This window comes from Aptenodytes patagonicus, chromosome 24, assembly GCF_965638725.1.
Source record: "Aptenodytes patagonicus chromosome 24, bAptPat1.pri.cur, whole genome shotgun sequence".
Lineage (NCBI taxonomy): Eukaryota > Metazoa > Chordata > Aves > Sphenisciformes > Spheniscidae > Aptenodytes > Aptenodytes patagonicus.
Window position 1 is genome coordinate 6601559 of NC_134972.1, and position 9628 is coordinate 6611186.

General features: G+C 56.9%; 1 long non-coding RNA gene across 1 annotated transcript; it reads right to left on the minus strand.

Annotated features, from left to right (window-relative positions):
• Positions 1-5260: 5260 nt before the first annotated feature.
• On the minus strand, positions 5261-6351 carry LOC143170467 (uncharacterized). Its single transcript, XR_012997052.1, has 3 exons — positions 6323-6351; positions 5866-5934; positions 5261-5375 (listed from the first exon to the last, which is right to left on the minus strand). It is a non-coding gene; the product is annotated as an uncharacterized LOC143170467 (long non-coding RNA).
• Between the last annotated feature and the right edge of the window lie 3277 nt (positions 6352-9628).

Consider the following 9628-nt stretch of genomic DNA (forward strand, 5'->3'; position numbering starts at 1 on the left):
CCCCCACCATGAGTGTGGTCAAACAATGGAACAGGATGCCAGAGAGGCTGTGGAGCCTCATCCTTGGAAACATTCCTAACCCAATTGGACAAGACCCTGAACAAATGAATCTACTGCAGCCCACCTTTGAACACAAAGGACTGTTAGAGGACCTCTGGAGTTTCCCTCTTACATAAACTACTTTATGATTCTGGATCTGGGCAAGACCCTGCTGGTTAAGTGCCCTTCTGCAAATGGCTGGAGCCACGGAGAGTCTGGAAAACAGGTTTATGGAGACTATATATAGAATAGAATAGAATAGAATAGAATAGAATAGAATAGAATAGAACAGAACAGAATAGAATATTTCAGTTGGAAGAGACCTACAGTGATCATCTAGCCCAACTGCCTGACCAACTCAGGGCTGACCAAAAGTTAAAGCATGTTGTTAAGGGCATTGTCCAAATGCCTCTTAACCGCTGGCAGTCATGGGGCATTGACCACCTCTCTAGGAAGCCTGTTCCAGTGTTCGACCAACCTCTCGGCAAACAAATGCTTCCTAATGTACAGTCTAAACCTCCCCTGATGCAGCTTTGAACCATTCCTATGCATCCTGTCCCTGGATCCCAGGGAGAAGAGATCAGCACCTCCCTCTCCACTTCACCTCCTCAGGAAGCTGTAGAGAGCTATGAGGTCGCCCCTCAGCCTCCTTTTCTCCAAATTAGACAAACCCAGAGTCTCCAATCACTCCTCAGAGGACAACCCTTTCTTCACTAAAAGGGTTGTCAAGCACTGGAACAGGCTGCCCAGGGAAGTGGTTGAGTCACCATCCCCAGAGGTATTTAAAAGATGTGTAGATGTGGTGCTTAGGGACATGGTTTAGTGGCGGACTTGGCAGTGCTAGTTAACAGTTGGATTCAATGATCTTATAGGTCTTTTCCAACCTAAACGATTCTACGATTCTGTGCCTTCCAACCCTGTCACCAGCTTTGTTGCCCTCCTCTGGACGCATTCGAGGACCTTCACATCCTTCCCAGATGGTGGGGCCCAGAACTGCACACAGTACTCCAGGTGAGGCCGCAACAATGCTGAATACAGTAGGATAATCACTTTCGACTGGCTGTGTCCTCTTGTCCCTTGAGAGAGTCAACAGCCACTCCCCATTTAGTATCATCAGGAAACTTGCTAATGGTTCATTCAAATCCCACATCCAGATCATTGATCAAAGTATTGAACAGCACTGGCCCTAGGATTGAGCCCTGAGGAACACCGCTGGTGACCGGTCGCCAGCCACATGTAGCCCCATTCACTGCAGTGAATGCCAGTTCTTCACCCAGCGCACCGTGAACCCGCTCATCCCACAGCTGCACAACTTGTCCAGAAGATGCTGTGAGGGACAATATCAAAAGCCTTACCAAACTCTAGAAAAGCCACATCCACCGCCTTCCCTTCATCCACCAGTCAGGTGACCTTATCGTAGAAGGATATCGAACTAGTTAAACAGGATTTACCCTTTGTGAAGCCACGTTGACTGTGCTGATGATTGCATTGTCCTTTAAATGCCTTTCAGTAGCACCCAGGGTGATCTGCTCTGTAATTCTTCCACGTGCTGAGCTTAGACTAAGAGGTCTGTGGTTTCCTGGGTGGGTGGGTGGATGGCGGCTGTGATTGCACTCCTTCAGCCTCTGGGAAGGGAGGCCTGGACATCATTAGCGTTTCATTGGGCCAAAGGTGTGGAGACAGCAGAGCCCATGGGAGAAACGGAGAGGTTTCCTCTCTCCCCTGGGAAATGTTTTCTTTTTTTCACCATTGATGAAACTATTTAAGGTAAAACCATCATGACTATGTCTAAACACTGCTAAAGCCTGTGAAGGTGTTCAAAAGGGCTTTAGACATTTAAATTCAACCCTCTCTGCTCTGAAATCGCTCTGCACTGGGAAACACTTGCACAAAGGCTGGGTTGGGAGGGTGGGTTTTCGTTTGGTTTTGGTTTGGGTTTTTGTTTTTTTTTTTTTGTTAGCATGTGACCAAGAACTGTAGGAGGAAACAGAACAAAGTCTGGGCTGAGGCAGAGGTGATCAGCTGCCCCTTTCCAGGCAGCCCCAGAGCATGACAGCTGGGTGCACCCCACAACCAACCTTCCCAGATGCTGCTGGGTGAGTCCCCAGGGCAGAACTTGGGGACAGCTGGGAGACAGGAGTGAGAAAATGTGAGGCAAAGAGCCCTGCAAACACCAAGGTCAGTGAAGAAGGAGGAGGAGGAGGAGGAGGCTCTCCAGGCACCGGAACAGAGATTCCCCTGCAGCCCATGGTGAAGACCATGGTGATGCAGGTTGTCCCCCTGCAGCCCATGGAGGTCCACGGTGGAGCAGACACCCAGCCTGCAGCCCGGGGAGGACTCCATGCCTCAGCAGGTGGATGTGCCCTGAAGAAAGTTGCAGCCAGTGGAGAGCCCACGCTGGAGCAGGTTTTCTGGCAGGACCTGTGGCCCATGGGGAGCCCACACTAAAGCAGTTCGTGAAAGACTGTACCCTGTGGGGAACCCATGCTGGAGCAGTCCATTCGTGAAGGACTGTATCCTGTGGAAAGGACCCATGCTGGAGCAGTTTGTATCCCATGAGTGGGACCCCACACTGGAGCAGGAGAAGAACGTGAGGGGGAAGGAGTGGCAGAGACAGAGTGTTACGGACTGACCGCAACCCCCATTCCTCATCCCCCCGCACTGCTCAGGGGAAGAAGGTAGAAGAGTCAGGAGTGTAGCTGAGCCCAGGAAGAAGGGGTGGTGGGTAAAGGTATTTTTAGTTTTGTTTTTGTTTTTCACTATCCTACTCTATTTTTAACTGGCAATTAAATTAATCTTCCCCAAGGTGAGTCTGGTTTGCCCACAACGGTAATTGGTGAGCATCTCCCTGTCCTTATCTCAACCCTTGAGCTGATCTGATTTTCTCCCCCTGTCTTGTTGAGGAGGGAGAGTGAGAGAGCAGCCGGGTGGGCATCTGGCAGCCAGAGAAGGTCAACCCACCACACTGACAGAGGGGGAAAAAAATCCTTCTCCACCTTCCTTGTTTCTTAAACACTTTCCCTTGGCACCGGCTGTATGTCACTGCTGATGACAGGGCACCAGCTCCGTGGTGCTTTGGTCTGACCCAGGTGGCAGCTCTTGTGCAACAGGAGCAGGAGACAGGCTGAGGACCGGTGCCAATGCTCGATCCTGACACCAAGCACCTCTCTGCATCCCTAGGCAGAAGACTGAAACCTGTCCTGAGCTGGAGGCACCGTGGGCACAGCTGGGGCTATGCGAGCTGGAGCAGGGGCAGGTGGGAGGCAGGAGGGGCTCAGCCAGAGGGGGAGCACAGCTGCAGGTGCAGGGCACGACGCTTGGTGCAGACTGAGAAGAAGGAAGGGTGAGGCTGACAGTGTGGAAAAGGGTCCATCTGGGAAGGAGGAGGAAGAGACAAAAGAAGCTGTTTCTGCAGTGGACGCCGGCCAGGTGGGAGGGTGGTTCCCCTCCCCAGCATTGCCTGTCCTCCTGCTCCCACCAGCACTTGGGAAGCAGGGTTTTCCTGCCCACCCTCACAGGATGGAGAGCAGCAGCCTGTGGAGTCAGGGCCCTGCCCTGCTCCCCTCCCACCCAAGGGTAGGACTGGCCCCTGGGAAAGCGGTTCAAGATGGGATGCAGGTGGCTGAAGAAGAAAGGACTCCTCCAACGCTTGTCTCTCTCTTCAAATGCAAGAGACTGTCCTGCCTCTCACGGTGTGTTGACACCAAGACACTTTTCCCCAAGGGTCGATGCGTGCTCAGGCCGAGGTCCCATCCCTGAGCCAGGTGTGGCTGATCAGTAGCACTGGGGACATGCCTTGGGCTTGGGGACAAGGGCCAGTGTCTCAGCACAGACAGCTTTGAATCTCCAGCAGCAGCAGCAGCAGCAGCTCCAAGACCATCTGGCCTGAACAAGGCCTGTGGAATCTGTCTGCCTTCTCCCTGCATGTAAAGCTGAACAGCTTGTGAACGCCACAGCCCTGGGAGAAAAGCTGCCTCTGGGACTAGAGGGAGAGACCCAGTGAGTGCCAGCCCTGCCCTTCCCTTCCCTTCCCTTCCCTTCCCTTCCCTTCCCTTCCCTTCCCTTCCCTTCCCTTCCCTTCCCTTCCCTTCCCTTCCCTTCCCTTCCCTTCCCTTCCCTTCCCTTCCCTTCCCTTCCCTTCCCTTCCCTTCCCTTCCCTGTGGACAACAATTGCAGACTGGTGTGGACTTTCCGTGAGAGGTTGTGAGATCAGCCATTGGCAGTGTGAGGGGTTTGGAGAGGCAGGAGAAGCACAGCACACAGACAAGGAGCTTTAGCCCAGCTCCCACAGAGCTCTCTTCCAAGGTGAGGCCGTAACGATTCAGTGACAGCATTTCCATCACGTGCCCCTGTCTTTCCCCAGCCCTCCTCCTCCCCTGAGAAAGTCTGGCCCTGTTGGCCATCTCCAGCCCCCCAAATCACCAGGGCTCCTCAGAGCAGGCCTCCGGGCTAGAGGGAGCAGCCCCACCTGTGCCTTTCTGTGGACATACCAACTGCAGCTGGTGCCGAACCCCACTACTTGACATCAGGGAAGATCCACAGAGGCTCAGCGCCAGGGAACCAGCTTCTCCCACTCCCATGGTGATGGAGCTGGGCCACACATCCGTGCGGGATTCTCTGCAGTGCCTGGTGGCCCCAACATGCCTTCCTGACCTGTGATGGGGGGTGCCCCAGAGAAGGGTGTGGGCTGGGGGTCCAGGAAGGCACATGGGCCCAGTGTGGGGCTCTGAAATCTCCTGTGAACCCAGGAGTGCTGAGTCCATGGGGCAGGGAACCACCGCCCCTCCCAGACCGGGGCAGAGGACCCAGGGGTCCGGGCTGTCTGCCTGCGCTCCTCTCCTGCCCCGACACCAAATTGTGCTATTTGGGGGGATGGTGCTCACTAGAACCCCGGTAAGGACCTTTTTCCCACTGTGCCTCCGAAACACTGGGTGCCCCAAGGGCTGGCACCATCTGCCCTTTGCCTCTCCCAGCCTCATGGGGGGACACTCCAGTTTGCCCTAACCTGCCCTTATCTAGGGGCACGTGGTGGGTGGGAAGGGGATCTCCTTTACAGAGACATCCCAGGCGTTCGGGGTCCCTCAGCCACTCTGCTCATCACGGTGGTGCAGCCAGAGAGGACCCAGGTGTCCGGGCGCTGGCAGAGGAGTGGGGACGTGGACACGGAAACACAAACACACACACACGCAGAGCGTGGCTTTGCTGAAGGGGTTTATTGATCATGAGAGGAAAATGGCCCAGGGCTCCCAGGGGATCAGGTGGGGTCATCCAGGGATGATCATCTCCTCACGCTGCTGGAGGGGGACAGGAAAAGGGTGTCACCACCAGCTCCGGTCCTGAAAGACAGAGCCCAAACCGTGACCCCCAGCGTCCGCTGGGACATGAGAGGGGCCTTGTCCCCACCGTCTCTCTCTGCAGAGACCTGGGGAAGGAGAAGAGAATTGGAGCCCTCAATATACCCAGGACAGGACGTGGCTCTCCTGAGACCCCTATGGCACACAGAGCCCTTTGCCCAGTGTGTCATTACCCTGGGATGCCCCTAAATCTCCCCGGAGCCCTGTCCAGCCCTCACGGTGATCCTGGGGGTCTGTATGGCACCAGAGCCCCTGCCTGGCCTGCACGGTGACCCTCTGGGTCTGTAGAGCCCCACTGAGTGCAGGGACAGGCATGGGGGCAGCTCTGTCCAGCTCACCCTGGGACGTGGATGATGGACAGTCCCCTCTGTTTCCCTCTCCCACACCCATGTTCTGCCCACCCCTGAGGGCTCAGGGATCCCCTGGGGCCCAGAATCCTCTGTGAGGCTCAAGATGCCCTGATGCTGCTCACCTAGCCATCAACGGCTGCAGCCATGCGTTTCTGCCGCGCAAGCTCCACCAGCTTGTCAGCCACAGGGGGCTGGGGAGAAAGGGAGGGTTAGGGACACGCCTGGGTGCACTGGGGTGTACTGGGAGGCAGGGGAAAGCAATGGGGTCCTTGGGGAAGGTGCCTCCGGGGGAAAACGGGGTACATGAGTTTGTATGGTGGTGCACAGAAAGCAGTGGGGGTCCTGGGGAAGGGGCCCACCTGGGTGCGTGGCTGTGTACTGGGGCATCCTGAGGTGCACTGGGGTGTACTGGGTTGTAAAGGGATGGATGGGAATGCAACGGGGGCCCTGGGAAAACACTGGGGTGCGGGGGTGTTCTCTGGGGTTGCAGTGGGGTGCACTGGGGCGCACTGGGATGCCCTGAAGTGTTGTGGCCATGGGAAGGGAGGGTCTGGGGCCAGCAGAACTCATGGTACCTACCTCAGCCCTCTTCACTCGCCCGATTTTGATTCTCCTCTGTAGAGAGACCATGAGACCTCACTGGTCACTGGGATGTCCCCAGTCCCAGCAAGGGATGGGAGGACCAAAGTGCCCTCCAGTTCCCCAGACTGGATGCCCTCCAAGTCCACCCCACTACTTACATGCCGGCAATAACTTCCACTTGCTTCAAAGAATGCCTAGGAAAGAAGAGCAAAGGGGTGGTCTGGATTGGACCTTGGTGGGGCTGTGGGTGGGGCACAGGTGTCCCCAGTCCCCCCAGGCCCATGGCTTCCCCCAGGTCTGAGGGGGAAAATCCCTCCTGCTCCCCCCACCCCCATTCATTCCAGTTTCACCTGGGATACCTGTTCATGCAAGGACCAGGGGTGGAGATGGAGACAAGGATAGCGTGGGGAATTTGCGGCCTCCAAAGAGGACGGGGGTTGCGGGGACCCAGAGACAGGGCACTGGGGTGAATTAGCATGGAATTGTGGGAGGGAGAAAGCTGCGTTGCCCGGGGCTGGAGGTGCAGGGGAGCCTGGAGGAGCCCCTTGCTTGGAAAAGGGAGAGGACAAGTCAAGGGGTTTCATGCTCACCACTGCAAATTTAATTCTGCAGGAGAACTGATGTCCTGCAGCCAAGACCCATCCGCAGCCTTGAGCCCCTCCCTGTGGCATTGGGGACTCACCTGAGCATCTTCTGGGGTGCACAGCAGGATGGTGAAGAGCAGGGCCACGCTGAGCACTGCGACCTTCATCTTCCTCTGCGGTGTGGCGAGTCCTGGGTGAAGCTGGAGAAGGTGAGGGGCAGATTTATCCCTCCCAGGACTCCTCCTTGCCCCGCCCCGAGAGCCCCCAGGGCATAGCCAGGCTTGGCAGAGACACCAGCCCTGGCAACAAGCCCAGCCCCGGCACAGAGTCACCCCCGCCTCTGGCACTGATCTAGCCACCTTCCCCGGCATCAGTCCAGCTTCCGGCATGGGGCAGCTGCACATGGAAGGGCCAAGGCATCTGGGGGTGGCGAGGGGAGGCAGAGAGAGCGCCCCTGACAGCTGGACACCCTACGGTGACGACTCACTGCTCCAACACGAAACCATCCTCCAACAGTCCCCCAAAGCCAGATCCCTCCCACCTCCCAGTGCCCCTCGCCTCCCAGCACTGCCATCTCCCAGTGCCGCTGGCCTCCCAGACCCGTCTTTCCCTCTGGGACTCCCCCAGGGATGACGCCAGCTTCAGACCAGGGGTCTTTAAGCAGAATTGTCTCTGAGCCCTCTCCAGCCCCTTGGGTAAATGGGGGGCTGGGACCAACCCCTCTTCTTGGGGCACCAGGGACCCCAGGATTAGGGAACACTGGGAGGTGGGAGGACAACTCGGGGCACGGGCAATGGGGACAGCCAGGTGACTGGGACCTTCAGTCACTGGAGGCAATGGGGAGCACTGGCGAATGCTGGGCAGCGGGAGATGAGGGCTCGGCTTGAGGGAAGTGCTGGGGTGGTGGCAGTGCCCAGCTCCAGCCCACCCCATTTCCCTTGCACTGCAGGCCTCAAACTGGTCCAGTCCCCAGCCACGGCCTCCCCAGAACAGAGAACAGAGGGGAATATCCCCTGCCCTGGCCCTCACCCTCACCCTGCCACTGCCTGGGGCCACCGTGCCCTCCCAGACAACCTGGGTCCCACTCTGCAGAGCTGCCCCCAGACGGTGGGTCCCAGTGACTCTGTCCCCAACAAGGCTCTGGCTCCAGCCCTGTCCCTGGCTGGGACTCGGCCACAGCTCACCAAAGGCCCTTGTCCCCAGGGAGTGTCCCTTCAATGCCCTCGTCCTCGGCCCAGGCCAGCGCTGTCCCTGAGCAGGATGTGGCCATTCAGAGGGACACGCTGAAGCATCTGCTTGTCCCCAGGCAGCCACTCAGAGCTAATTGCGGGGACGGAGCTCCCCTGGCAAGAGGAGGGATGTTTGTCCCCGCAGCATCTCTGATAAGCCGTGTTTGCCCAGGGCTCGTGGCACAAGGAGCCCATTCAGCAAGACGGGTTCTTCACGAGAGTGCCTGATCGAGAGGAGCCGGGGCGGGGGCGGTTAAAGCAGTCTGGACGCCTGGGCTCCCTCCATCCCCAGCAGCAGGCAGAGCCCACAGAGGAGGGCAGTGCTGGGGGAACCGTGGAGGAGCAGGTCCTGGGGCACCCCGCACGCTGGGGCTCCCTCGCTCCCCTGGGGACAGGCTGGAGCCCAGAGGTGGGGGCAGTCCCGGGGGAGCAGCCTGACACCCGGGGTGTCGCTCTCCTTCGGGAAAGCCTGGTGGCAGGGGAGTCCTGCAGGAGCAGGGCTTAGAGCAACCTGGGTGATGGAGCTGTCTCCCCAGCGGCACTGCGTCCCTTTCCCTCCCCCACTTCTGCCTGCCGCGCAGCTACCCCTGGCTTTCCAGGGTGGTTTCCTTCACAGCACCCCTGGCCCAAACATCACCAGCCTGGGGGCCCTGGGCAGCATCCTCTGGCCAGTGTGGGGCAGGGGCGGTGTGGGATTGTGTACAACTGGTTCAGCTCTCCACTCTGAGTGCAGAGAGCCACTGGGTGAAGCTGCTGGCCTCGCTCGCGCAAGCCAAGCAAGACGTTTTCCAGCAATCCGGCATCGATGCACCCGTTCTTTCCAGTCGTGACACTCACACGATCTGCCGTCACTGCTCTCTCCAAGGATGCAAGTGCCCCAAACAGCAGAGGGAATAGCTGGTTACCTCTGTTAGCAGGGACATATTCATAATGAAGATTTGGATCAACAAAATTTTGGATCAACAAGCTCAGGCACCCCTGTTTTGCCCCCCTGTAGATGCACACAACTATCAGAAGAGAGAGATAACAGGACAGATATTTATTTATTTATTTATTTATTTATTTATTTCTGCGTAACGAGAAGACCAGCATTTTGGTGGTGTGAACTAGCACTGGGAGGAGATAGGGCCAGTAAGGTCTCAATCAGGAGATGCAGCACATACTTACTTTCTCTTTTGGTAGCTGATAGTCAGAAGTAACCACATGTAATGACCAGCAAATCCACTAGCCGCACTGAGCAACAGCAGCATTGCATGCATTGGACTCATTGCCTGTACTGAGTTCGCTTCAAAGAAAGCATATTTTTCAATACACTACTGTTACAAAAACATGAGCACGTCTTTTTAGATACCATTAAACCAGCAGACGGGATCTTCCTGAATAGCACCTTTAACACTAAGTGGTTATCAAATGCCATCCGCCTGATACGCATTTATCTCAAAGGCAGCCTTGACCTCTCCTAAGTCAATATTCCTCAGTTATGACAGTGC